The sequence below is a fragment of the Girardinichthys multiradiatus genome, chromosome 17 (genome assembly GCF_021462225.1).
Source record: "Girardinichthys multiradiatus isolate DD_20200921_A chromosome 17, DD_fGirMul_XY1, whole genome shotgun sequence".
Classification (NCBI taxonomy): domain Eukaryota; kingdom Metazoa; phylum Chordata; class Actinopteri; order Cyprinodontiformes; family Goodeidae; genus Girardinichthys; species Girardinichthys multiradiatus.
In genome coordinates this window covers 2,033,078-2,039,077 of record NC_061809.1, presented here as the reverse complement: position 1 = coordinate 2,039,077, position 6,000 = coordinate 2,033,078, and the positions used below count along the sequence as shown (strand labels likewise).

The 6,000-nt window shown below is 41.1% G+C and overlaps 1 protein-coding gene across 1 annotated transcript in view; it reads left to right on the top strand.

Annotated features, from left to right (window-relative positions):
* The first annotated feature begins 753 nt into the window (after positions 1-753).
* Positions 754-6,000, top strand: part of syn3 (synapsin III) — a 164,901-nt gene continuing 159,654 nt past the window's right edge. The window contains exon 1 of the mRNA XM_047389546.1: positions 754-903. The gene's annotated coding sequence lies outside the window, so the exon portion shown is untranslated. The remainder of the gene's footprint in view (positions 904-6,000) is intronic.

Here is a 6,000-nt window from a genome sequence, read left to right as displayed (position 1 = left end):
TTTTTCAAGGAGGACAGGAGCTAGTCAGTGTTTATGGAAAGAAGGATGAAACTAAATTCAGGACAATCCTATTGTCATATCCTATATTTAGGTAATAAAGTGGCCTAGTCAAAGTGCAGACCTAATTCCAATAGGAATCTGTGGCAAGACTTGAAACTTGCTGTTCATGTATGCTCCCAATCCAGTCTGACTGAATTTGAGCTGTTTTTTGCACAGACAAATAAAAAATCAAAGATCTCTTTCTAGATGTCCAGAAATAACCCAAATGCCTGGCAGCTGTAACAATACTGAAAGGTGGTTCTACAACATATTGACTCAGGGGATACAAAACAAGCCAAACTTTTCAGATTTCTATTTGTTGAAAAATATATTTTTTCCTTCTACCTCACAGCTATGTTGTGTTGGTCGAACACATTAAATCCCAATAAAATATATAGAAGCCTGGGATTGAAACAAAATGTGTTGAAAACTAAAATTGTGTGAATACTTCTGCAAAACTCTCTTACTAATAAAAATTACTGGGCCCATAAGTTGAAATCCAGAATAAGTAGAAATTATATATATATATATGTGTGTGTGTGTGTGTGTGTGATTTTATTTTGAATGTGTTAATTAACCCATCAGCCAATGAGCTGCAGGGACCAACTGCAGTAATGAATCCAGTACGCTCGTCACGTTCCCAGCATCCCTTGTAGAAAGAGAGAGAGAGAGCTTGTGTGTGTGTGTGTGTGTGTGTGTGGGTGTGTGTGTTTGTGTGCGTGTGTTTGAGGAAGGGGTCTGGCAGGGAAGCTGAGGAGGACCACGGATCGGAGAGCAGAAGAAGAAGCAGCAGCAATAGCATCTTCCGAGGAAGAAGAAGAAGGGTCCTCATCCAACGATTCTGCATCTTTACCAGCCGTTTAGGTAAATTGTGCGTATTTGCGCATTTAAGCTCCGCATCGCGTCTTTGTTTGCAGCCTTTGTGTCCGTGATTTATTGCTCCCTGCTGCGAGCTTTGCTGTTTGGAGATGAACACATGCTTATTTAATGAAGCTTCTCTTTTGCCAATATCCTTTCAGTCCTTATCGGTACTGATCAGCATCACAGGAAGCGGTTCGAGGTGTGTGAGCAGTTTTAGAACCAGAGTAGGGCTGAATCAGTCTGTGCTGGGATTCCCTCTACCGTGGCTCTGCAGCCCTCAGTCCACTCACCCCACTGGGGGAGAGAAGGGGAGCAGGGGATCTATTTCATCACCGTGACCCGGCGAGCTGCTGCCTTAGTCAGCTTATAAAGTCAGTTCTTAAAAATTCTAATGCAGGTTTTCTGTTATGCCCCTTTTATTTCCGTTTATATACATTTTTTTTTAAATTGGATGAATATTTTACTTTTAGGATTGCAGTAAATTCCCGATGTGTAAAGACACGGAAGTTAAAAGACGTAGTTCCGATTTTTACTTTTAGTTTTTTTCACCGGGTTTGTGTTAAGCCCTTGTGAGTAGTCAGTGTTTTACTTGTTGTGCATATGTCACCCTTTGATTATGCTGCGTTCCATTACCCTCGGAAGTCAGAACTGGGATGTTGGAGTTTATGGCCCTGTCCCAATACTTGCACTTCCACCCTTTTGTCCCTGAATTGCGCGTTCCCGTTGATGGGTTCGAGTGCGTAGCCCTTCGGCGAAGCCCGCATCTAAGCGGACTTCGCCGAAGTATATTACCCACAATTCACTGCTGCAGATGACGCTCTGAGCAAAAATCAATCACAACTGTCAACGTAACCAGCCATCAAATCAGAATAATAAGAACTCCGTAAACTTTAGACAGCAAGCCAAAAAATATTTTTTTTTTTTACTGGTTTTCCAGGCTCAACGTTGTAAGATACCACTGGGTTCAGAGTGAGTTTGGGCAGTCAGTACGTCATAACACTGAAGTTACCTTTCAAACAAAAACTGGAGCGGCGAGAGTCTGGTGTATTAAGCCTCCTTCGCTTCCTGCACTTTCTTCTCCTCAAAACAATTGCTTGTTGCAGTTTTAAAATAGTTTTTTAGCAGCAACACGATGAAAACAGCGCTGGTTCCCGCCCTTTTTGATGTTGCAATTACGGTGCAGAGGTGCAAGTCAATGATGTAACCCCTACTGTACTAAATTCTCAAATTTTGCACGCTTGTAATCTGCGCACTTCCACCCCTACATGCACTTGTACAAAGTAAACACTTCATAGAGGGCGTAGGGTGTAGTGTGGGTAATGGGACAGGGTCTATGTCTCCGAGTTGTATTGTTCCAGTTTCCTGCTTGTTTTCGTTCATATTGCTAGCAACTGTTAAAGCAGTCTTACAACAATAAGAATGACAATTACACTATTCTATGTGGTATTTTGTACATAAATAATAAAGAACTGCTAAAAAGAGTCACAGTAAGAATATTTGACTACTATTGATGCAAGTAGCAACCACCTTGAATGCGGAAGTCGGATATTGTCGTGTTGCCCCGACTTTCCAAGTTGTAATTCCGACTTTTGCTGGTGTTCCAGCTGAAATATCCTACTCGGAGGCCAGAAATTCCGACTTCCGAGTACAAATGGAATGCAGCATAAACACAGCTTCTTGCTAGTCAGAGTAGAGCAGAGACAAATGTGTTTTTCTGCCATGTTAAAACAACTCGTAGCTCAAAATTGTCTTAGTGGCTGGTAACCTGAATCAGCAACTGAACTTTGAATGGTTTTTTGATGTCTGTGTCATTACTAAGCACTGCCAGAATGTGGTATATAGAAGAAGTCTCTGGTGTTTTTATTATATATATAAATGTTTTTTGTTTGCTTTAATTTTATTGAGTTTGTTATTTTTTATTTTTTTTGTCTCAGGACAGCAGCGAATTTCCAGTTGCTGTCTGGATTGCCATTAAAATGATGCACTAGAAAAATCACTTCCCATCATACAGTCAGTATCTTTCCTGGGGTGGATAACTCTTTTAGCATCTTTATGCTAAAAACAGCAGAATTAAAAAGACTTTTGTAGCATTTGTGCTGTAAAGAGTGATGCATTATTTATTTATCTACCTGACTTTTGTGAAGTGCCTTGAGACAACATGTTGTGAATTGGCGCTATATAGATAAACTGAATTAAATTGAATTGAATTATTTGAGCAGAGGCAATGACATGCTTGCTGTTGAACAGCATTTATTTGTAAATCAAACCCAATGATTATGGAGTTTAGCATCTATATAAGTAATTAGCTTAGCTAACGTTACTAAAACAGCAGTCTCCATGTCTATTTCTTATTGGGTTATCTAAGTGTATTGGGTGACAGTCTAAACCAAGGGTCATGTCAAATCATTTCGAATGCAGCAAACCGCTGCAGTTTAGCTAGCTAATTAATTTTGACCTAACAAGAAACAGAAAACTATATATTTTTAGCACAGTTTAAGCTTAAAGTGGAAGGTTAACTGCCAAGCCTCCAGTCAACTTGAAATATACAGCTCCACAATTGCTGGATTGATTCTGTTGATGTTTATTATGTGGGAGCTGTAAAATAACATGACTGTGGCAAGGTGCCAAACATCAAGATGTGTTTGACCCACCAGCCTTGCCCTGATATCAGACTAGTGTGCCATTGCACAGCATTTATTGCCACAGAGATAACTTCATGGTGCATTAAAGTGCACCTTGCACATTAGATTATATAAATAATGAAAGTGAGGCGTAATCACATTTTATATATCTATACTCTGTGGCTCAGTGTAAGAATAGTCATCATGCTTTCCATAAGTTGTGGGTTTGATTCCACTTCCTCCTGCCACATGTCAGTGTGCCCCTAGGCAAGGCACTTAACCGAGGAAATTTACTGAGGAAACATATAATGAAAGAAATATTAAATCAGAAGGAGATCGGTACAACCCTTAAATTTTCAGTCTTATTCAGTTCCTCTAAAGTTATTTTGCCTGGTCAGTGACAAGTCAAAAAACGACAGACATTAAACCATTTAAACAGGATACAGGGGTTGGACAATGAAACTGAAACACCTGTCATTTTAGTGTGGGAGGTTTCATGTCTAAATTGGACCAGCCTGGTAGCCAGTCTTCATTGATTGCACATTGCACCAGTAAGAGCAGAGTGTGAAGGTTCAATTAGCAGGGTAAGAGCACAGTTTTGCTCAAAATATTGAAATGCACACAACATTATGGGTGACATACCAGAGTTCAAAAGAGGACAAATTGTTGGTGCACGTCTTGCTGGCGCATCTGTGACCAAGACAGCAAGTCTTTGTGATGTATCAAGAGCCACGGTATCCAGGGTAATGTCAGCATACCACCAAGAAGGATGAACCACATCCAACAGGATTAACTGTGGACGCAAGAGTAAGCTGTCTGAAAGGGATGTTCGGGTGCTAACCTGGATTGTATCCAGAAAACATAAAACCACGGCTGCCCAAATCATGGCAGAATTAAATGTGCACCTCAGCTCTCCTGTTTCCACCAGAACTGTCCGTCGGGAGCTCCACAGGGTCAATATACACGGCCGGGCTGCTATAGCCAAACCTTTGGTCAATCATGCCAATGCCAAACGTCGGTTTCAATGGTGCAAGGAGCGCAAATCTTGGGCTGTGGACAATATGAAACATGTATTGTTCTCTGATGAGTCCACCTTTACTGTTTTCCCCACATCCGGGAGAGTTACGGTGTGGAGAAGCCCCAAAGAAGCGTACCACCCAGACTGTTGCATGCCCAGAGTGAAGCATGGGGGTGGATCAGTGATGGTTTGGGCTGCCATATCATGGCATTCCCTTGGCCCAATACTTGTGCTAGATGGGCGCATCACTGCCAAGGACTACGGAACCATTCTTGAGGACCATGTGCATCCAATGGTTCAAACATTGTATCCTGAAGGTGGTGCCGTGTATCAGGATGACAATGCACCAATACACACAGCAAGACTGGTGAAAGATTGGTTTGATGAACATGAAAGTGAAGTTGAACATCTCCCATGGCCTGCACAGTCACCAGATCTAAATATTATTGAGCCACTTTGGGGTGTTTTGGAGGAGCGAGTCAGGAAACGTTTTCCTCCACCAGTATCACGTAGTGACCTGGCCATTATCCTGCAAGAAGAATGGCTTAAAATCCTTCTGACCACTGTGCAGGACTTGTTTATGTCATTCCCAAGACGAATTGATGCTGTATTGGCCGCAAAAGGAGGCCCTACACCATACTAATAAATTATTGTGGTCTAAAACCAGGTGTTTCAGTTTCATTGTCCAACCCCTGTAGATTACCTTTTTGTATCATGCTACGTCTTATTGACTACCTGGCTAACATAACTCTCTTTTGTATTCTTGTTGAGTCAAACAAGAGATAATACTTTTGCTGCGAAATGCTCTATTATGGTAAAGAGCTAGTGTCTTTCTTACTGGCCCCACAGGTCACATACACACAGTTTAAGGAACTATTTTTCATAACATGTACCTTCTATGCCTGTAAATGAGTATAATCTAGGCAGCAAAATGAAGCTGTTCAAGGCTGTAAGTAACATGAACAGAGAAATTAAAGCAATGAGCTTTGTATTGCTAAATATAATTCATAAAACTTGAAAACCTGATAAATGCATTAATTTGTCTCTTTTTATGCCCTGCGATGGACTGGCGACCTGTTCAAGGTGTACCCCGGCTCTTGCCCATAGACTGCTGGAGATAGGCACTAGCTCCCCTGCGAAGCGGGTATAGAAAATGGATGAATGGTCTCTTTTTTATTAGCAATAGACTCACATTTAGGCCTCTTATTGTCACTGACAGGCTAACATTTTTAGCTGCTTGCTATTAACAATGGGCAGGGCGCGGCGTTGGTGGTGCAGGTTTTAAGCGCTATATATAGAGGCTATAGTCCTTGATGCTGCCATCCTGGGTTCAAGTCCCAGAATGATAAATAAAAGCCTCTAGTGCTGAAAAAATATCTTTAAAAAAAAACAAACAAAAAAAAAAAAAAACAATGGGCAAACATTTCTTGTTAGTGTCATGCTAACATTTTTTATTAGCAT